The 23627-nt window shown below is 42.9% G+C and overlaps 1 protein-coding gene across 1 annotated transcript in view; it reads left to right on the top strand.

The window, feature by feature from the left end:
• The window catches only part of LOC124606266 (endothelin-converting enzyme homolog), a 630503-nt gene that overhangs the window by 252982 nt on the left and 353894 nt on the right, over window positions 1–23627 (top strand). The window lies entirely within an intron of this gene.

Raw genomic sequence — 23627 nt, 5'->3', positions numbered from 1 at the left:
GGGGCAGAAGGCGACGGCGCTTTCGGCGACCTCTGCTGTGTAAGTGGCGGCTATTGCCTGTCACACTGACACTGTCTCCAGTGTCTCCACCTCTGTATCGCTATACTGCAGATTCAACGGCTACGTGTACACTCCAGCTTGTGGGCGGGCCCGCATGTTGTCAAGGTTCTTTCGTCTACACTGTAGAAGCTTCGCTGGTAATCCCGTAAATTATCTCCCGTATAGTCCTGATCTCTGCCAATGCGATTTCCGTATTTTTGAAGTCCTGAAGAAAGACGTTGGTAGCCGTCGACTTGCTTCAGACTAGGAGGTGCACGCCTGGGTACAACCATCCTTCCGTAGGCAACCGCAAACATTTTTCCATGAAGGCACTGACCGTCTCACAGTGAGATCAACGTATTAATATTTATGCCTATTATTTTTGATATTATAAACAGTTTAATTACTGTTATCCATCTGTTTCGTTTTGATTTGACTGTCCCTTATATATGTAGATTTTGTTGGAAGTTACTCGTGAAATGGTCGCACGGGAAAATCCCTAGTTCATTGCTTCCTTGGAGATACTGTGACTTATCGCTCGTGCGCCGACTACAACACCTTGTCGTGTAAACATATTTTTCATACGTCTCCGTGTTGTTCTTGACATATTTTTGAGCATTTCCGGTGGTGCGAAATGCATCCTTAACGGCATTGCGCAGTTCTTCGTTTATGGCATGACGACGTGCCGATTTATGCGCCTTGATGACTCCCCGTAACGAGTTCATTGTGGCCATTTGAAGGGAGCTGGTGTTGCTGATGGACCACAACCTATCCACCGTCTTGGAAAGTGTTCGTTTAGGAACTCGCGCACTGCAAGAGCGTAGTGACGAGGCGCTCCGTCGTACTGCAACCATCCGCCTTCTGTGAGGCCCCTTTCTTCAAGCTGAGGTATGAACCATGTTCGTATCACGTGTAAATAATTAGCGCCATTCACACTCCCTTCAAGAAAAAAAAGTACTGTCCAAGCAGATGATGTGATGTTATCGCTGCCCATATCATTACGTGAGGCGGGTTGCTTTCTAACTCAACTGGTCTAGAGGTTCTAGGCGCTCAGTCCGGAACCGCGCGACTGCTACGGTCGCAGGTTCGAATCCTGCCTCGAGCATGGATGTGTGTGATGTCCTTAGGTTAGTTAGGTTTAAGTAGTTCTAAGTTCTAGGGGACTGATGACCACAGCAGTTAAGTCCCATAGTGCTCAGAGCCATTTGAACCAAGCCATTTGGCAGTTGTTAATGGTTCAAATGGCTCTGAGCACTATGGGGCTTAACTGTTGAGGTCATCAGTCCCCTAGAACTTAGAACTACTAAAACCTAACTAACCTAAGGAGATCACTCCATGTCCTTGACGGGATTCGAACCTGCGACCGAAGCGCTCGCGTGGTTCCACACTGAAGCGCCTAGAACTGCTTGGCCACACCGGCCGGCGGCAACGATTAGAAAAATAGTACTCCCTCTATTAGAAACATTACGAAGGTAAACAATTGACACTCGGAAAACTGATTTTTGATCGGTCCAGCAAAATTGATATAGTCCTAACGTGTAGACAGGAAGGTTTGCGATGTCCTATTTTCATATTTCGCAATTTGTATCGCTTCTAAACATGGTGAGAGTGACACTTGAAGATTGCGGGAATAAAATACGGGCAGCGAAAGGCTACCCACAACTTGTAGAGCATGCAGCATGTAGCTGTATAAGGGTCGAGGAACATGAAACGACGGAATCAGTGGTTGCGAAGGGAATGAGGCGGGCCTGTAGCCTATGCCCGATATTATTCTGTTTGTACTTTGAGCAAGCTGTGAAGGAAACAAAAAATGTGGAAACTGAAATTTGGAAAGGAAATTAAGGTAAGGGAGAATAAATAAAAATTTTCAGTTCCGTCGATGATAGTGTAATTCTACGAGAGACTGCAAAGGACCTGGGAGAAATGGATTATGTCTCGAAAAGAGGTAATGGAATGTAATGGTATTACAGCTGAAGATACCGAGGGAATTAAGAGTAGGAAATGAGACACTTAAAGTAGTAGATGAGTTTTGCTTCTTGGATAGCCAAATAACTGATGACGGCCGAACTAGAAAGTGCGTAAAATGCAGACCTGTAATAACAAGAAAACTAGTTCTGAAGAAGAGGATTTTCTTAGCACTAAGTACAGTGTTTTAGGATGTCTTTTTCTGAATGTATTTATCTGGAGTGTGGCATTGTACGGAAATTGAACATGGACGACAAAGAGAAAGAAGAAAATAGAAGCTTTTGAAATGCGGTGCTGTGGAAGAATGCCGAATATTAGATCGGTAGATCGAGTACTCTAATGAGAGGGTGCTGAATCGAATTGGGGAGACTTTTAGGCACGAGTTAAAGATGCGACCGACTGATTCAACGCTTTCCAAAGACATCAAGGAATCTTGTGTTCAGCATTGTAGGGAAGTGTGAGGGACACCAAGCCTGGCGACATCAAGCAAGTTCAAATATAGGGTATAGTAGTTGTGCAGAGGTGAAATGTCTTGCACATGATATAACAGCTTTGAATTAGTCTTCGGAACATAAAGACTACACCTCCATCACCACCACAACCACAACCATCACCACCACCACCACAACAACAACAACAACAAAATGCTGGGGGACTGATGACCTTCGCTGTTTAGTCCCCCTTAAACATACCAACAACCAACCAACCAACAAAATGGTTCAAATGGCTCGGAGCACCATGGGGCTTAGCATCTGAGATCATCAGTCCCCTAGAACTAAGAACTAATTAAACTTGACTAACAGGAGGATATCACACACATCCATGCCCGAGGCAGGATTCGAACCTGCGACCGTAGCGGCCGCGCGGTTACAGACTGAAGCGCCTAGAACCGCTCTGTCACAGCAGCCGGCCAGCAACAACAACAACAATAGTTCTTCTTCTTCCTCCTCCTCCTCCTACTACTACTACTACTACTACTACTATTGCTGCTACTGTATCCTGCGTTTAATTTTATAATCGAGGGAAGGGAAGCGAATGGGAAGCCGGCGAGGAATGTGTTGCGAGCCAGAGAGCGGCCAGAACCAGCTGACCGAACAGGTCTCGCCGGCGTAACGCGGGAGGTAGCCGGCCGATGTTAATGGGAGGGGCGGCGAGGCAGAGCTGGGCAGACGGGTTGACACGGAGGACAGGAGAGCCGCAGCGGACAGGGCAGAGACGAGAGAAGAGGAGACGAGGTGAGACGAGACGTGGCAACAGGGGCGGCGCGCGGCGCGGCACGGGCCCGTTGTCCAGCCATTGTCCCTTTGCCGCGGCCTGCGGCACCGTCGAATCGCGCTGTCATTTCTGCGCCACGCAACGGCGTGGAGTACTCAACCCTCAATTTCTATCGTGGGTTCATTTTTGACCCCAGCATAAACAGTATCTCTGGAGTGACTCCGCTCTTGCGCCAAAGATTGTACGTATTCTCATAGAAGTCAGCTGTCTTCAAGGAAACGTATTAGTGCAAATCGTGACATCGTTTGTTAGAGAATAATTGGATTTTGGGGTCACTGAAGACCCCAGGATAGTACTTATGTGCCCATTATTTTTGAATATTCCATTGTATTTTCTTTGTTGCGTGTGTGATCTTACAATGTGTAATGAATCTATTCGCATCGACGGACATGTTATGACAGCGGAAGAGGTTATGGACTATTTACGTAACATAGAAAATGAATCTGCAGAAGAAGAGCGAAACCAGGAACACGATTCGGTAATTTCCAAGAATGATTGCCTATCGAAGTACATATCAAACGCGCGATCGTAAATCGATCATGCGACTCTGGTGGCGGGCATGAGTATGTTTACGGTGGTCATTACAGCAACGACAGAAGAAGAGCATTACAAAGTACTTCTAACTGCAAAGAAGACGACTTACCTTTCTCGTCGTCGGTGTTGTCGTCATGTGAAAGTCCATTACGCTGGTGTGGATGGATAATTTGGAAGAGTCGAACCATGTGTTATTCCTGATACTCGTTTTCCACATTGTCTACAATGAAACTGTAACGGTATTTCAGCATCGAAACTGTTTTTAAGAAGTTTTACACACTTTGCACCACCACAGTCTACACAGTCCCTCCGTTCCTAGTCCGGTAGTACTCCATATTTGCGACAGAAATGTCTAACAGTTTTCTACGCTGGATAAGCATGGAATTATATGTTTCCATGTGACTGAATCCGCCAAAGAAACGTCAAGAACACCAGACATCCCACTCACTACCGACTTAAATCGTCTGGGTTTCCCTAGCAACTCACAAACAATTCGCGGAGGTATGTAACTTAGAGCAACTAAGGGAACGACGGAAAACAGATAAAAATGACGATCACAAATGATTGATCATAACGCCCGCCACCAGAGTCACGTGATTAATTTACGATCGCGCGTTCGATATGTATCGTTTGGACCCCGCGACTTCGATAGGCAACCATTCTTGGAAATTACCCATGATTCCGATATAAGTGATTGTGAAAGTGAACACAGTGCTCACAATACGGACACAATAACTTTTTGATTTGGATGTCTCAGAAGACGAAATCACTGACAATGATTCTGGTAGTTACTATTATGGGAATAACAGGTTCAAATGATAGCGAAACCCGCCCAGTAGTACTAGAACGTTAAAATCTAATATTGTTGTCCAGTTACCGGGATTCATTGGACCTGCTCGGCAATGTAAGCCTTTATGCCATTTGAAGCGTGGTCTCTGCTTATTACAGATGATATACTGAACACTATAGCAGATCACACAAACGATCAACATTCTGAAGTGAATGCAAACTATGGTGTGACTGCGACTTACGTTGATTGTGTGTCTCTCGAAGAAATAGAGCTTTTTTATCTCGCAGATGCTTGTAAATCTAATCATGAGAATGCAGACTCTCCTTTTGCTACGGAGCTAACATGAAGACCAATATTTAGAGCAACGATGTCCAAGGAACGGTTTCTTTTTCTTCTGTCTGTTACGAGATTTGACAACAGAACAACAAGGGAACAGAGAAAACATTCAGGTGACAAGTTGACGCCGCGCGGGATTAGCCGAGCGGTCTCAGGCGCTGCAGTCGTGGACTGTGCGGCAGATCCCGGCGGAGGTTCAGGTCCTCCCTCGGGCATGGGTGTGTGTGTGTTTCTCCTTAGGATAATTTAGGTTAAGTAGTGTGTAAACTTAGGGACTGATGACCTTAGCAGCTAAGTCCCATAAGATTTCACACACTTTTGTTGTTGTTGAAAAGTTGGCAGTTATTTCTGAATTGTTTAACAAGTTTATATCCATCTCCGCAGCAAATTATAGCTGCTTACGTTTTGCTACACTTGATGAAATGTTAGTAGATTTTCCTGGACGGTGTTCTTTTAGAATGTATCTACAAAACAAAGCCCAAAAATATGGATTAAAAATGGTGTGTTTGTGTTGTGCAAAATCCAACTATCTGCTAAACGCTTTTACTCGTATTTATTCAGGGAAGGCGACAACGCGAAATCCATCAAAACTAAGCATCCCCACACCATCTGTTTTGAAGCTGGTTCAACCTGTTGCTAAGACAAAACAGAAACGATGTGGGGATAACTGGTTCACCTCTATAGAACTGGCTAATGAATTACAAAAGATTGGCCTGACATACGTCGGTACGCTTCGGAAACAGAAACGTGGAAAAATTCCGGCAGAATCCTTGCCCGATAAATCATATGATGTGGGACATACAAAATTTGGTTTCACAAAGGGTTTAACAATATGCTCCTATGTCCTCAAGAAAAGTAAATCAGTAGTCATGCTGTCGTCAGTGCATCTTGACAATCGCATTGATTAGCAGAGTGTTAAACCTGATATTATTCTATTTCACAATTCTACATAAAGGGGGGGGGGGGGGGAGGGGGGGATGGATGCTCTTGATCAGAAGTGTTCTCTCTATAAATGTGGAAGAAATTGTAAAAGGTGGCAGGCCACTAGCCATATGGCGGGCTGTAATGAATACTGCTATTGTTACCTGTTACGTGATACGGCACTACTCCAATCCTAACACAAAGATGTCACATTGTCAATGTATGAAGATCACTATGGGACTGAACTTCTGAGGTCATCAGTCCCCTAGAACTTAGAACTACTTAAACCTAACTAACCTAAGGACATCACACACATCCATGCCCGAGGCATGATTCGAACCTGTGACCGTAGCGGTCGCGCGGTTCCAGACTGTAGCGCCTAGAACCGCTCGCCCACTCCGACCGGGCAATGTATGAATTAACTGTCAGCAACTCAAACTGAAAAGTATATGAAACAACGTGCCACTGTACCAACTCTATCAACAAGTTTGAAAACGTTAATTAATTCAGCATTTGGATTGGAAGAGCAGTCACAGCCATGAAGCTCATGTGGGCCTCAAAAGCGCCAGAGATGTAACTTTCGCTCAAGAAATCATGACAAAAAAGTGTCAGTCACTTGTTGAAGTGGCAGCAGATATGTCTGCAAAAACCACTCTCAGAAGAAGACATTATGTGTACAACGCAACAAAGAGTAACTTTATTACGAACAACAATTTATTAGAAATTGAAATTTTTGTTAAGCGTAAAGTAATGGCTGTTATTTTCTTTACTGCATTTCCCCTTTCAGAGATTAATTTGTACATTCATCAACCAGGCAAATGAAGCAAAAAAGAAGAGTTACTACTAAAATGAAAAATTTGTTACTTTCAAATTACCTCTGGATTGAGAATTTAAAAAAATCTACATATTAAAATCATCTTGTTTTGTATGAGTTTCTGGCTTTCTTATACCTGATATTTACATTAAAGCGGTTGTAAACAAGTTAAAATGAACGTGTATATCACAATTACGATAAAAATTGAATCAAAGTAAATGGAGATACTAGTAATTTTTGGGGTCATTAATGCCCCCACGATAGTAGGTGTGATAGTCAAAAATATCGATAGCAATTATCAGGGTTAACAGTCGCGACTCTTCTTTTGTTACCCACAGCGGTAGCAGCGCTCCAAGCGGCCATCATATCTAATGAGTGCGCGTAATAAGGTTTATTATTATTATTATTGTTATTATTATTATTATTATTATTATTATTATTATTTGTTGCCGGCCGGTGTGGCCGAGCGGTTCTAGGCGCTTCAGTCTGGAACCGCGCGACCGCTACGGTCGCAGGTTCGAATCCTGCCTCGGGCATGGATGTGTGTGATGTCCTTAGGTTAGTTAGATTTAAGTAGTTCTAAGTTCTAGGCGACTGATGACCTCAGATGTTAAGTCCCATAGTGCTCAGAGCCATTTGAACCTTTCTTTTTATTATTTGTTATTACTCACGTTACAGGCCTTTATCAGACCACGCGAAGCATTTATGACTACTTATTCTTCATGTTCTTCCAATACTCTTTCATTCGTTTGCTAAAGGCCCTCTTCCCTTTTTCGGTCCATTTTGGTCTTTGGGCTTTAGGTGCTGTCTTCCCCGACGTTACTTCCCACTTGTGCATTTTGTGTCTATAGACGCTTTTGTCTGTGATGTCCGCTGAATCTACCTGTGCTTTTCCCAGATCAATTTTGACTAGTGCCATCCAAAGTGTAGTGGTTTTGAGCCTATGTATGTATCTGGGTATTCTGTTGGTGAGTCTGGTCTGTGGGAGTCTGCTGATGTGGCCTTTTTCTGATGTCCGCTGCGAAGTTGGACAACTTCTCTGTGGTGTCTCTGGAGTGAAGCCTGTATCCTTCGTATGTGAGTTTTGGTCCAATAATTTTCCCGGAAATTTTTCATTGTGAGGATCTTCTCTAGGTCGCCCTTGGTGTGTAGCGTTTGGTGTGAACGTCTATCTAACTGGGATGATGCTAAACGTTTTTGATGTGTGTATAAGCATCCTTTGCTGCTTTGGACCGTCTTCAAATTTCATTACATATTTTTGAATGGTCCCTAGTGTTCCCACCCTGTACATTAGAGCTAGAATTGTGGTAGCACAGCGCTACAAAGGGATGGTGTCACGTTCAATGGGGTTTCTGGCCCACCATGTCCTTAGAATATGGTTGAATCATTCGGGATGGTAGCAAAGTCAAGGATTGTCAAGAATGTCGTCCTGTTGCCCAGCAAACTGCGAAATGCCGTTTTCAACAGAGAAATGTGTGGGAAGCAACGCCCCAAGCGAAAGGGTGGTTTCATAGAGGTACCACATCCCACCATCTAAGGCCTCTTCTGCGTGGCGGTGTCTGAATGTTTTCCTCGGCCACCCATAAGAAATCCCCGAGATTTCAACGCATGGCATCGCGATTCTGACCATCTTTGTAAAGTGGTCAAGAGAATGGGTGAAGTGTGGATAAGCGGGAGAGTGGCGGCCTTCTCATCGTGTAACACGTCCACTGTGGTGTTTGACAGAATTGTGGTGAAACTTGGTGCCAATGTGACATCAACTCAAAGAGCACAGCTCAGAAGTTCACGTGAGGTGTAAGCTTTTTCGCATGTGTCGACATCTTGCTCTCTGAAGCGTCGGGAAGCCTGAGGTAACGTCGCAGGGCACCACACTGTTGCAACATTACAGAGGAAGATTGTAAGCACTTTTGAGCCAAATTTCAAATTAATGTGTCGCAATGGAAAACAATTATGGTGTTTAAAAAAACTGACCTTTTCTGTTGTGCCGTGTATTGGGTTGACATATGGCGGAAGCAAAAAATAGTGCTTGCTTTGTTGCGCCCTCTCTTGGGGCTGGTCTTAACTGCACCTGAATAGTAGGCAGCTCGGCACTCTTGCGTGTATGACTATGTCGCATATCATCAGCACACATCTTTCCTTCCTTCTGTCAGGAGCTGTCATGCCACTTGGATTTGTCAGACCAATTCTGCCTGTGATCTTCGCCCGCATCCTAATTTCCTTCCACCTATTATTAACCCAAGTTTTTAACATATTGACACTGTTAATGATGTTCTCTATGTTTTTTATTGGATATTAAAGCTATGCTTCTCGCAAAGATAAATCGCCGGCCGGTGTGGCCGTGCGGTTCTAGGCGCTTCAGTCTGGAACCGCGTGACCGCTACGGTCGCAGGTTCGAATCCTGCCTTGGGCATGGATGTGTGTGATGTCCTTAGGTTAGTTAGGTTTAAGTAGCTCTAAGTTCTAGGGGACTGATGACCATAGATGTTAAGTCCCGTAGTGCTCAGAGCCATTTGAACCATTTTTTGAAAGATGAATCACCGCAAAATGTTGCGGAGGTGAACTACGAGCAGCAAAATGTGTCCAGAAAAGGACCTCTATGACAATGAAGTCGCCTACTGGAGTTTGCCATTCCACACACTTCACGATCTCATAGGCTGTGGCGATATTATTTTCCTGGACTGCTACACTGGCAAAGAATGCTAGATGCCATCTCTTAATTTTGGCATGTGGGAAACAGGTGCTGGCGGAAGCGAAGCTCTGAGGCCGGGTCGGGAGTCATGGCTGGATAGCTAATCAACAAGAGTTGTTCTGTTAAACTTTGTCATATACGAGGATAGTCTTAACAGTTTCCGACATAACAAGTAAATTATACATTTTTGTTCCAGTTTATTTTTATATCTCAACATAATTGCTTTGTAAGTCAATACACTTCTCCCAGCTCCGCTTCCAGCTCTTTAACCCTTCCAAATAATAGTGTCTTTCTCTGCAAAATAATTGTTTACGAAGGTGTTGATCTCGTCATTCGACGATAATTTCTATCCTCCTAGTTCACCTTCTAGACGAGGGACAAAAAAAGTCGTTTGCGATTAGGTCTTATGAGTAAGGAAGGTGGTCAAGCAATTGAAACCGCAATTCGTGGATTTTCACCAGTGCAGTCGCTGACGCGTGGGACTGCACAGAGTGAAAAATCGTGGCACGCAGTGTAGGGTAGCTTTCTCGTCCCTAATAAATTTGAAATATTTTAAACGAGTGGTGTGCAGTAGTAAAAACATGGTTTTATTATTTGCGTAGGTGTTATTGTTCTCACTGTACTTCGTGTGTTTTTCAATAGATGCAGACATTTCAAAAATAAATGCCAGTTAGTTTCAGACACGGTAAAAAGTAGATGCTATACTGAACATTTGTTCAGAAGTGATTTTGTATTACATGGCATATAAAAAAAATAACGAGAATGTTTTTCACAGGTTTTAAGGCCATATTTATAAAAGTTTTAGACCATAAATGCTTGCGTATTTCGTTGTTTTTAGGTCATTAAAATCTGGGTCCTACTTTTCATTACAAGTATGTTTTCGTACTAAACAAGACAACCATGAGTACGTCTCAGTCTGTAAGTAGTGGCAGTAAGTGTCGGGTCGTCTGCCCTCATCAGCCGTGAGTCATATAATTTGCGCCCTGTTGGACTGATTAGTCGAAAACTGTTACGGCGTAAAGCCAAGTGCCGGCACGCCAGTCGAAAACTAGAGAGCAGAGTGGGCTGTGAAGAAGACGTCAGCCAATCTCACGCTGAGCGACCCCTGTCCAGGACGATGGCAGCGGCCTCTATGCGAAAACATAAGCGCCGCACTAACTGGTCGCGACCCCCTTTTACAGCAGCATCAAGATTAGACACTTCAAGACCAGCGACTTAGGAATTGTATATACTGAAGAACATTGTTTATTTTGTCTGTCGCCCTTTGCTTGCGCCACATCTGTTTAACACAAAGTATTGTCACATACTTTTCGTTATAAAACTCATTAATATGATTTGCTTGAATTGTTGTCTAGCGATCCGAGAAGCAGGTTTCCTAGACATCCCATATTTGACAACTAAGCAGGATTCAACAAAAACTATATCAGCTACTGGATGAATCAACAATTAATCGCAGGTCAGTAACCTCTGACAGTCACCACGAAAGTGAAATGGTGGCAGCATATAATAAGGGATTTTGTTGATGATGATGTGGGATTTTCTTGATGTTGCTGCAGTCAGTGACATCATTAACAAATAAAGTTGTACAGAGCAAATACAGCGCTACGCATAAACTGTTAAAAGCCATACATTCCAGAAGCTGAACGGGGAAATGAAGCATCTAATGTGCATGCAAAAGGAGTATCAAGAAGCTGCGCGTTCTGTAGCACAGTGACACACCCCTATTGTAACAAACGTTACGGACATGTTGCATTGAATTCAACGTAAGAATTGTTTTTCAGAATACCGCAAAAAATGAAGAATGCCTTATTTACCAGTTGTGACACTGTAAAAGCACCTACAATTAAAAATGCTTTGAAACATTTTTTTTTTCTGAAAATGCTTGTACTTACGTTAATTAGACGTGTATTATATTGTACCCATTTTAAGGAAACAATAATTCAAACGAAGGTATCATTGCTGGATAACAAAGTGTTAGACTCGTCTGGCGACTTACTGATGCTATTGCAAAGATGGGCATGTTATCGATAAATGAACTAGCAATTGCAAATCCAGATGACTTCATTAGCTATCTGGCTTGTGCTGACACGGCTGCAACATTCCCCCACGGTAGTCCACTTTATGAATGCTCTGCGCTACTGTCTTGTGTCTGCTCTAGCGGCATTCTAAGGTTCTATGCGCGGGGATTTCCATGTGTTCTCGGACTTCACACATGTACCTTCAAACAAACAAAAAATTAATTATGTAACATTATTTTTACGGGTTGACTGCCCCTCGTACAGGCTATTTTCCAAGATTATAACGTGTTTACCTATCTGTCATCAACTAACTCACTCGTGACCTAACCAGCCTTCAGTCTTTACTGTAATAACTGAAGTTTGACGAATACTGATTCTGGCGATACGCTCCAAGGATTCAAAATGCACAATAGATCGATGAAGGGAAGTAATTTCGAATAATATTTGATGCTTGAAACTAAAAGGTATATTAAAATGAAGACATTCAGTTAGAAACGTATGTGTTGACTTGCATCGCGCCTTACAGCTCATGGACACGGTCGCGTCTCGAGGCACGTAGAAAGAGAAGTATAAACTAACAGCTGAGATCCCTAAAGGACGTCGTCACAAAAAGACGTGTCGGCTGCACTCTCGGCAAGTGTTTGTTTGGTTTCTTAGCTTGTTTGTGGAGCTGAGTGGTACGTGCGGTACGGAGAGAAGCAAACGACAGTAGCGGAGGCGAAACTTTCCGCTGCTACCTTTCTCTGTCAAGTAAAAGAACTGTGACCCAACCCCCACACTATCATGTGGTGCTTTTCTAAATTACAGGACGTTTCAAAAAGAATATACGTATTTCGAATAGATATATTTATTAAACTTTAAGACATACGAATATGAAACTCTACACACATGTTCAGATTACAGATGTTCAATATGTCCTCCATCAATGTCGAACAATATCACATCGATACTCAAATTCCTCACATACTCGGGCAAGCATACGCTTCGTCACTGATGTCATGGCAGTACGGATCCCGTTCTTCAACTCTTCCAGGTTCTATGGGAGTGGTGGTGCGTAAAAGTTGACTTTAACGAAACCCCACATGAGAAACTCAGAGGGTGTCAAATCCGGTGACCGTGGAGAGCCCAGCTGAGACATGCTAAGTCGCCAGGTCCTTGACGACCAATCCAACGGTTCGGTAGAGTCATCAGGACGCAGAGCTTGTAACAGCAGTTGTAACTTGTACGGCTTCATAACCAACCGACGTATCAAAACACGCCACATTGTTGTTGTAGGCAGCTGTAACTCCCGACTTGCACGACGAGTTGATTTTGAAGGACTACGTTCGAAAGCAGTTTGAATTCGTGCAACATTTTCTTCAGGAACGCGAGGGCAGCCAGGACTCTTTCTTTTACATACACATAGTGTATCTAGAAACTGTCGATACCATCTGCGAATGTTCCACCCATTCGGTGGATCAATTCGGTACCTCAACCTGAAACGTCTTTGCACTGTAATCATGGAATATCACTTTGCAAACTTGAGGACACAAAATGAATTCTGCTGCGGAGTATCTATTTTAAACATATGACCATTACCAAGCAAACCAGAAGACAACTGACATCCAGCGGCTATTAATATAAAGTAGACTATGTATTCGTTTCTCCAATAGCCGAGCCGAGTCGCAGCGATCGATAGTTTGGACAAAATAAAACTTTGTAAAACTTGTATTCTTTTTTAAACAGCCTGTACTTTGCTTAGATTAGTCAGCTTTGAGCAACAGTTTCCTTAAGTGCTAAAGGAGCGAGAAGAACGTCATTTGCGCTTGGAACATGAGGTGGCAATGCGCCACTCTGATTTTTGGATACCAACAGTACCAAACCAGGAAAGCAGTCTGTATTGCAATGCAAAATGGATATTCTTTCTTACAAGAATGTCTGAAGAGTATTATGTTGCGTGTAAATGAACTAGGGGTATTCTAGTGTACTGCGCACGTTACTGCTATATCAGATGCAGTGACCTTGGATCGAACTGAAAGATGCATTCCAGAAGTTTTTTGAACGTATACTGACGCAGAAAATCGCATTAAAAATACTTTATGTAGAGTAATGAAATTTCGGGAATAATTTTGAATTGATTAACACTGCAAGACCACAGGTTGGTGTAACCGCGAGTAAGCCACTGCAAATGTGAAATGTTGATGTAATCGCCAGAATGTTGAATGAAAGCATTCAAACGTGCATGAATTGTGTTGTACACGTTCCAGTGTCAGTATGTGGGATGCGGTTCCATGCCTGTTGCACTTGGTCGGTCAGTACACTATTTGTGGATGACGCTGGAGTTGTCGGATGATTTCCCATACAAATGGCTCAAATGGCTCTGAGCACTATGGGACTTAACATCTGAGGTCATCAGTCCCCTAGAACTTAGAACTAACTAACCTAAGGACATCACACACATCCATGCCCGAGGCAGGATTCGAACGTGCGACCGTAGTGGTCGCGCGGTTCCAGACTGTAGCGCCTAGAACCGCTCGGCCACTCTGGCCGGCGACTGGAGACAGATCTAGTGAAAGAGTAAGCCAATGCAATATATCGACACTCTGTGGAGAATATTGAGTTACAACAGCGGTGTGTGGGTGAGCGTTATCCTGTTAGAAAACACCCCCTGGAATGCTGTTCATGAATGGCAGCACAACTGGTCGAATCACCAGATTGACGTAAAATTTTCCAGGCAGGCTGCGTGCGATAGCGACGAGAGTGCTCCTGCCGTCATACGATATCGCACCGCAGACCATAACTCGAGGAGTAGACCGGTTGGTTGCAGGCCCTCAACTCGCCTCCTACTAACTTATACGCGGTCATCACTGGCACCGAGGCACAACCACCTTTCGTCATAAATCACAACAGATCCCATCTTGCCCTCCGGTGAGCTGGCGTTTGCACCACCGAAGTCTCAAATGGCGGTGGTTTGGGGTCTGTGGAATGCACGCTACAGCGCGTCTGGCTCGGCGCTGTCCTAGCAGTAATAGATTAGTACCAGTTAGTTGTGTCACTGTGGTGCCGAGTGCTGCTCAATTGGCAGCTGCAGATGCAGTGCGTTGAGCCGGAGCCGTACGACGAACACGATGGCCTTCTGTCTCGGTAGAGCCACGTGGCCATCTGGAGCCAGATCTTCTTGCGACTATACATTCTGGTGACCACCGCTGCCAGCAATCATATAGAGTGGCTACATTCCTGCCAAGTCTTTCTGCAGTGTCGCAGAGGGAACATCCAACTTCTCGTAGTCCTATTACACGACCTCGTCCAGACTCATTGAGGTTCTGATAATTGCGTCAATTTCGCCTCAAAGGCATTCTTAACTAACATCAACTTACCACGTCCGAGCTCAACGCCCACGGCCGTCACAGCGGTGTTAAAGGGCATCCTGATAGTGGGGCGACTGCCGCCACTTTTATGCGACTGACGCGACATTTGAATGTAAACAGTCATATTTTGTCTGTAACGGGATCATATTCAGCAGTATCACCTTCAGTTGCATTCACAATTTTCATCCGAATGGATTTGATGTCTGCCTCGATGTTGACTTGAATTTTAGCGCAGTCGCCTTTAATCGGAAAATATTTCGGAAATCAAAAATTTAATCAAAATCTTTTAACCGAAACTGTAGCGTATTTGAGAAGTACTTCTGCATTTTCACAAACATGCTTATGATAGACAAAATAACAACTTTATTTAAGACGACATTTTGTACATTTTCATTTCTGCTTGAATTTTCTGAACTATACGAACTCGTCGTTCTTTCAACCTAATTTTAACCTCATTTAACGGAAAGAGATCTCAGACAGCTGGTCTGAAGAGAACGTCGAACAAGCAACAAGTCCTCTGGAGTAGGTGACATTTCCCCAGAATTAGTGTTTTCTGAACGTATTTGTCTGAGGCGAAGCTTTGCCTGGAAGTGAAACGTGAGCGATACACAGTTCAGAAAAGAGAATAGGAGTTTTGAAATGAGGTGTTTCAGAAGAATGTTGAAGATTAAATGAGCGGATACAGTAAATAATGAGCTACTAAATCAGATTGGGAAAAAAACTAAATTTACGGCACAACTTGGCCAAAAGAAGGGGTCCGTTGTGGGACATGTGAGGCATCAAAAAATTTTCAGTGTGATTATGGATGGAAGATTGGCAGGTAAAATTTTCACCAATTACTTGTGTGACTTTTCTGTAAGTGTTGGTAGGTGCATTCCTATGAGTGTTTATATGCACATCATGTCATTAGCAGAGTTAGTCATGGAATTTTAATTTCGCAGCGTTGTGGTAAAAGTAGTGTCGTGCATTCGATTTACGCGTGACGTTCAGTTACATCCTGTAGGTAACGACATTGTCTTCAACTGCAATTCAACTTTACGCAAGCGCGAAATTTGTAAAAAATTTTAAACTTTGTATTTCTTCCACGCAATTGCAGAAAATGATTTACATCATTAATCATTTGAACTAGAAAATAATGTTTACGCTTGAACAACATGTAAACTGTTTTTATTCTACTGATTTTTGTTTATTTCTAACTAGTTTTTGGTTTAATGAGCCATCTTCTTGAAACAACTGGCTACCGTCCGCAAGGGCACTAGTTCTTAGGTAACCATACATGTCAGCAAAGATACAACCCACTTGCACAGGATGCTGTGCACCAAATTTGTTTTTAACGTTGCCAATTACACTTACGGAATGGACGATGTTAAATGCAACAAATAAACAACACAGTATTACAGAATTACAGGTTATATGGTTGTAATGCTCAAGTTTGTGGGGTCGTGACATCGGTTGAGAAGTGTCAAACTGAGCACTGTTCACTTATGTTGTGCACTAAACAATGTTTTTTTTAACATTATAGATTACATTTTACACAGCAGATAATATTTAACTCATTAATAACAAAATACACAGGATTACAGGTTACTTGGTTGATGCTACTTTTTGTGAGGCCGTGTCATTCGTTTGTTAGAGTAACACAAGTTACGTTGTCGTTATGGTGAAGTTTGTGAGATAAGCAAAGTAAGGAATATGCAGTTCTATTGTGTTTTAATTTCGTCTAGTCGTAAAAGTCATTGTGACGGTCTGTAGGTTATGTGGTCGGTTGATTGCATGATGGAGGACATAGAGAAGATCCAACGGAGAGCAGCGCGCTTCGTTACAGGATCATTTAGTAATCGCGAAAGCGTTACGGAGATTATAGATAAACTCCAGTGGAAGACTCTGCAGGAGAGACTATCAGTAACTCGGTACCTTTGTTGAAGTTTCGAGAACATACCTTCACCGAGGAGTCGAGCAGTATATTGCTCCCTCCTATGTACATCTTGCGAAGAGGCCATGAGGATAAAATCAGAGAGGTTAGAGCCCACACAGAGGCATACCGACAATCTTTCTTCCCACGAACAATATGACACTGGAAAAGAAGGGAGAACCGATAGAGGCATTCAGAGTACCCTGCGCTACACACCGTCAGGTGGCTTGCGTAGTATGGATGTAGATGAAACTTAAAGCTGGGGATGTCCTCATCTGTGAATGACCATTTAGAACCAGCTGGGGATTTTGAGCTAAATGTTTGTTTACCTCAAATTCTTCTAACAGCCTGTTTCCTTCCTTCCTTTCTTGATTATATGTAGCACTTCTGTGTGGATTTGGTATGTTTGGCCTTCCTTCAGCACGTGTTCGGCAAAGGAGTCTAATTCATGCAATCTCTAGTTGCATTCGTGTTCAGTCAGCCTAGTTGCTGTTGTAGCCCTGCCTGTTGACCAATATACAGTTTTTTGCAGTCATTGCAAGTGAATTTTTAATGTTGCGAATTTGTAATGTTACTTAATAAATCTGTTTCGTCGTTGCTGTTGAACACGACACGTTCCACATCATTGCGAAGTGTCGTATTCATGATCTATGGAAGAAGTACGAACCTAATCTAATCTAAGGGATAGTGGCTCTTACATAAAATGAAGTTCTATAATTGCAGTACTTGAGTGTTTTGGCTAATTTTTCAGATAGCTTTCCTAAATGTGGGATAGTACATCAGTTGGTTTTAGATATGACTGTTGCTGCAGGGGGATCATACACGTAGGGCAACATTTTTCTTCTTTGCTTTTTTGTGTAGAATTTTGTCAGTTAAGTCAGGGATACAGACATTGTTAGATGCAATACATTTAATGATGTCTGTTGGAAAATTCTGTTTTGATGTTGGTATGGATGTAAGACGATGCACCATGGAATGCAGCATTTTTGTGTGTTATTGGCTGTTGTGAACATGAGGGCGTTACTGTGTCTGTTGTGGGTTTTCTGCAAATTTTGAAAGTATTTTTAGTGATTTACACGTAGAGGTATAGTGTCCCTTGCAGACGCTAGTCAGGTGTTTCAAGAAATGGCCCAGTAAGCCGAGAACTTGTTAGAAATAATGAAAAGTCAGGAGCACAAAAACAGTTTACTTGTTATTCAATCTCAAACATGGAATGATTGTATCAAGAAGGGACGGAAGAGTCCGTAAATCAGAGAACAATATCTTACTTTATCAATTCATACACCCGAGGGACAACATAAGAAAGTAAATTGAACGTTATTTTTCGTACTGCCTGTATACAGTGTGAAAAGTATTTAAACCGACAAACTCTGTGAGGTTGTAGGGGACATCAAAACAAATATTTTCCCTTATGTCACTCTTTCCCATGAGGAGTATTTAAACCGATAGAGGAAGATTTTCTGACGGCAAATTAATTAAACCAACAAACACTTATCCATTTTTTATGACCAAGAGACAACACATTAACCAACCAAATTTCAATTACAGTAGATTTTCAAAAATGCCTCCATTGACACGTAAACAAAAGTTACACCATCGGATCATGTTCTGTCTGACACGGGCAAAAACCCCAGCAGTATCCTGAATTGTTCCTTGCTGCTGCTACTATCCGGGCAGCCAGATCCTCTTCTGATGCAACAGGAGTTGCGTAAACAAGGTTGCGCTTCTCTCCCCACACAAAAGAGTCCACAGGGGACGTATCTGGGGATCGAGCAGGCCATGGTACAGGACGACCTCTGCCAATCCGCGTTTCTGGGAACTGTCGGTCCAAGAATCGACGCACACGACGACTGAAATGTGCCGGCGCCCCGTCATGTTGGAACCACATGCTTTGTCTTGTAGGGAGCGGGACGTCTTCCAGCAATTCTGGCAATGCTCTGGCGAGAAAATTGTAGTAGTGCCTGCCATTTAACGGCCTAGGTAGCAGATACGGCCCAATTAAACAGTCCCCAACAACACCGACCCACACATTAACGAAGAACAGCACTTGTTGAGCGCTAGTAAGTGTGGCATGTGGGGTATCCTCACTCCAAACATGCGAATTGTGCATGTTGAAGATTCCATCACGCCCGAACGTTGCTTCATCGGTACAGAACACAGAGGATGGAAATGTGGGATGCATTTCACATTGTTCCTGGTACCACTGCAAAAACTGTGCTCTGGGTGGATAATCAACTGGTTCCAGATTGTGGACACGCTGTAAGTGAAATGGACGTAACAATTGTTCTCGAAGGACTGTTCTTACATTCGTCTGATTCGTCCCCATGTGACGTGCAGTTGCACGAGTGCTGATTGGAGGATCCCGCTCCACATGCTGCAAGACAGCTTCCTCAAATTGCAGCGTTCTTACCGTGCGACGGCGTCCCTGTCCAGGTAATCTGCTAAATGGCCCAGTCTCACGCAGACGTTGGTACACAGCAGTAAAGGTCGTATGATGCGGGATACGGCGATTAGGATATTGTTGTTGATAAACCTGCTGTGCAGCTCGTCCGTTGTGGCGCGCTACGTAGTACGCACCAACCATATCAGTGTACTCACTCCAGGTGTATCGCTCCATTAGTAAACAGAGACAATGCACTACTACACTGGTGGACAGAAGTTGCCTACAACTGAAGATCGTAATACGGCCTCTAACAACTGAAGAGCGTAATACGGCCTCCACCAGTTTAAATAATGCTCATAGGAAAAAAATGACATTAGGGAAAAATATTTGCTTTGATGTCCCCTGCAACCTCCAAGAGTTTGTCGGTTTAAATACTTTTCACCGTGTATAAGAAGGGGGATAATAGCTCTCATATAGCACTTGCAAGCCGCGTTTTATCTAGTTTTACGAAGGTATGCTTGGTGTCCTGGTGCTTTTATCTATCGGTAAGAAAATGAACCACTATCTTCACGACACGGCATTACTCTCACTAGCACCATAAAAGTATCAACGGTGTTTCGCGCTAATGTCGTGACCTGTGCAGAACGGTAAAGGGGTTCGTCGTGTAGGACCTCGTGTGCCTCCCGCCACTTTGACATGCCCGTTGCCGGAAGCGGACTCTGTGACGAGGCAGGTGCGCGGTTATTGCGGATGTGTCGGCCGTTAGTACGAGCCTACAGGTCGCCTCCCTCCTATGACGCCTGCGCAGTGGCTACGGCCTGCTTCACTAGGTGTGAAGGACAGCCTCCTGTCTAGCAGCCTAGCTGGCGCTGCGCCACAGCCAGCGCGTTCTACGTTAAGGGGCTCCGGAACGCCCTATACTTGCAATGTTAAAATAACGCTTATAAATTACATCTTTCCTCACAAAGTATTTGAGGTAGGAAGTTGAACTTTTTACAGATTATTTATTGGAATATGGGCTACAACTTAACACAGGGATTTTACAAAATTTTAGTTCAGTTATTAAAGATGATTTTTTTTTTCAATTGTAATGAAAATTCACAACATTTTTTTGCAATTTTTTATTTATATATTCAAAAATATACAGTTTTTTGGAAAAAGGCTGTGTTAAATTATGCAGAAGGTACTGTGTAACATTTACTGAAAGTTTGAAACAAATATGTTTGGAAGATCCTTAGAAAACATGTAATTAGTATGAGAAAATAAAAGTTTTGGGAATCGAGCGACAAAGAAACCAGTAATCAGCATATTGTAATTTTATTTTTAATGCGATCTAGATTTTTGAAAATTTTAACAAGTATTACATATTGATGTATCTCTTTCGCCCGACGATGACATGTCTTAAAAAACGCTCATATTTCTTTGCGTTCTACAAAATAATCGAACAGCATAGATATTATAAGTCCCGAAACAAAAGTATCGGTACTTAACTATGTCTTAATATTGGATCATCTTAGAGCACACACGGGCCAGAGTCTCACGAAGTTCACATGAAGACGCATATAGAAAGAAAATTGATGTAATCGTCAACAGTGAACTTGTTTGTATTTTTAACAATTCTCTCTTCATAACAACTAATCGAATTATTTCTTTTGCAGGTTTGTCAATCCTTTACCATTCCTTGTATGAGCTGACGAGAAAGAGAGGAACTTTAAAGATGGGGAAAGGTAAGTAGTTCCTCGTTGCCTGTATCTAAGTTTGTAATATCAGTTAAGACGACGTGTATTTTAATTTAACATAGTGTGAGAATGTGCTGTGTCTCAAAAACAGTGGAAACTACCTGGTATGAGTAGCCTCATTTAAAGGAAAAAGGAGAAAAGTTGTATAATAACTGGGTTAAACATGAGCCTGCCAAGCAGAGTAGAACAGTCGAAGTAGCTGTTCACAAGACATGTCATTTACTACTTATAGGAATAGTTCACAACATCTTGCACCAAAAAAGTGTTAGAACCTCAATTTTCCCGTCTGCACACAGACATTAAGATCGCCGCCGAAGCGAGTGCCAACACAGAAGCATGTTCCTGGGGTAGGGTGCACCACCTCGCATGCTTTTACAAATCGAGCTGGAAGAGACTGGGCGTGTTTGCATAATCCACCGTTTTGACGCAACAGAGCGGAAAGAATGGATTGTGTTTCGTCAGATGAGCGGCGAGGCCAAACGATCCATCGAATAGTGTTATGTGGGTAAGGGTACACTCAGGCTCATGGGAAGACGTGGTAGTGCCTGAAATAATACTTGCGATAGGGAGCTATTGGGACGTCATCAAAGTAATCACAACAGCACAGTTAGTACAACAGTTCATAAACTTACAAGAGGAACTGGAACACGTATTCAAATGGAACGTTGCCGTTATTGATTGTCACATAACTCGAAAACTGAGGAATTTAGTGCACACGTTGACACACGAAGTGTTTCTTTGATGACGAGACAAACTTTGTGAGATGAAGGAGAAGGCAAATGTATAAATTTCTCCGGATCCGGTATGGACCAGCGTGTGGTGTTCTTGTTTTCAGTGACTTCTGAGGAACATGAACGATGAATTCGTGGTGGTTTTTGGTTAAGCGTGTTCACTTCTACAGCAAATTTTCTGTTTAGCTTAGGCATCACACCATCAACAGATTGCGATACATCTCAGTAACAAACCGAGTAACAGCGACTAGAAGCATTCTTGATGTATGGTTAAGGTAATGACAAAACTCTACCATCTGGTGAGCACGATGTATGAGACAGCCGAAATACCCTCAGACTTCAAGAAGAATATAATAATTCCAATCCCAAAGAAAGCAGGTGTTGACAGATGTGAAAATTACCGAACTATCAGTTTAATAAGTCATAGCTGCAAAATACTAACGCGAATTCTTTGCAGACGAATGGAAAAACTGGTAGAAGCCGACCTCGGGGAAGATCAGTTTGGATTCCGTAGAAATGTTGGAACACGTGAGGCAATACTGACCTTACGACTTATCTTAGAAGAAAGATTAAGAAAAGGCAAACCTACGTTTCTAGCATTTGTTGACTTAGAGAAAGCTTTTGACAATGTTAACTGGAATACTCTCTTTCAAATTCTGAAGGTGGCAGGGGTAAAATACAGGGAACGAAAGGCTATTTACAATTTTTACAGAAACCAGATGGCAGTTATAAGAGTCGGGGGGCATGAAAGGGAAGCAGTGGTTGGGAAAGGAGTGAGACAGGGTTGTAGCCTCTCCCCGATGTTATTCAATCTGTATATTGAGCAAGCAGTAAAGGAAACAAAAGAAAAATTCGGAGTAGGTATTAAAATTCATGGAGAAGAAGTAAAAACTTTGAGGTTCGCCGATGACATTGTAATTCTGTCAGAGACAGCAAAGGACTTGGAAGAGCAGTTGAACGGAATGGACAATGTCTTGAAAGGAGGATATAAGATGAACATCAACAAAAGCAAAACGAGGATAATGGAATGTAGTCGAATTAAGTCGGGTGATGCTGAGGGAATTAGATTAGGAAATGATACACTTAAAGTAGTAAAGGAGTTTTGCTATTTAGGGAGTAAAATAACCGATGATGGTCGAAGTAGAGAGGATATAAAATGTAGACTGGCAATGGCAAGGAAATCGTTTCTGAAGAAGAGAAATTTGTTAACATCGAGTATAGATTTAAGTGTCAGGAAGTCGTTTCTGAAAGTATTTGTATGGGGTGTAGCCATGTATGGAAGTGAAACATGGACGATAACTAGTTTGGACAAGAAGAGAATAGAAGCTTTCGAAATGTGGTGCTACAGAAGAATGCTGAAGATAAGGTGGGTAGATCACGTAACTAATGAGGAGGTATTGAATAGGGTGGGGGAGAAGAGAAGTTTGTGGCACAACTTGACTAGAAGAAGGGATCGGTTGGTAGGACATGTTTTGAGGCATCGAGGGATCACAAATTTAGGTTTGGAGGGCACCGTGGAGGGTAAAAATCGTAGAGGGAGACCAAGAGATGAATACAGTAAGCAGATTCAGAAGGATGTAGGTTGCAGTAGGTACTGGGAGATGAAGAAGCTTGCACAGGATAGAGTAGCATGGAGAGCTGCATCAAACCAGTCTCAGGACTGAAGACCACAACAACAACAATACACTATTCAGCCCTAATCAAAATATACCGCTTTGGCAAAAAAGAGTTGCATTTTCACGCCGCAGTCACAAATGGTGTAAATACTAAGAACCTCTTAGAATTATACGCGCCTGAATGTAACAAGTGTGAACCTGCGAAACAGAACGCGAGAACTTCAGGCAGTAGGCGTGTGCTGCAGAAAGTCGAAGCCGAAGAGAAAGCGCTGATGCAGTGTGGTATCACATATGATCTTAATGGCTTTCGTCCAGAGAAATCAGGTTGTGTCTGCTAGTTTCGAAACGCGACCAGATTTGCAAGAACCATGACATTTCTTCTTTTCTACTTTTACCAGCGTGCACTTGCGTAATACATTAAAAATTGACACTGCACTCGTTGGAAAACAGATTACTAGTTATGAATCAGCGCTGTTGCAGACGTTAATTACACAACCAGGAAAAGCACGACGAGGTTA

Source organism: Schistocerca americana, chromosome 3 (assembly GCF_021461395.2).
Source record: "Schistocerca americana isolate TAMUIC-IGC-003095 chromosome 3, iqSchAmer2.1, whole genome shotgun sequence".
NCBI lineage: Eukaryota > Metazoa > Arthropoda > Insecta > Orthoptera > Acrididae > Schistocerca > Schistocerca americana.
Note: the sequence above shows the minus strand (reverse complement) of the source record. Positions and strands in the feature narration are given on the sequence as shown.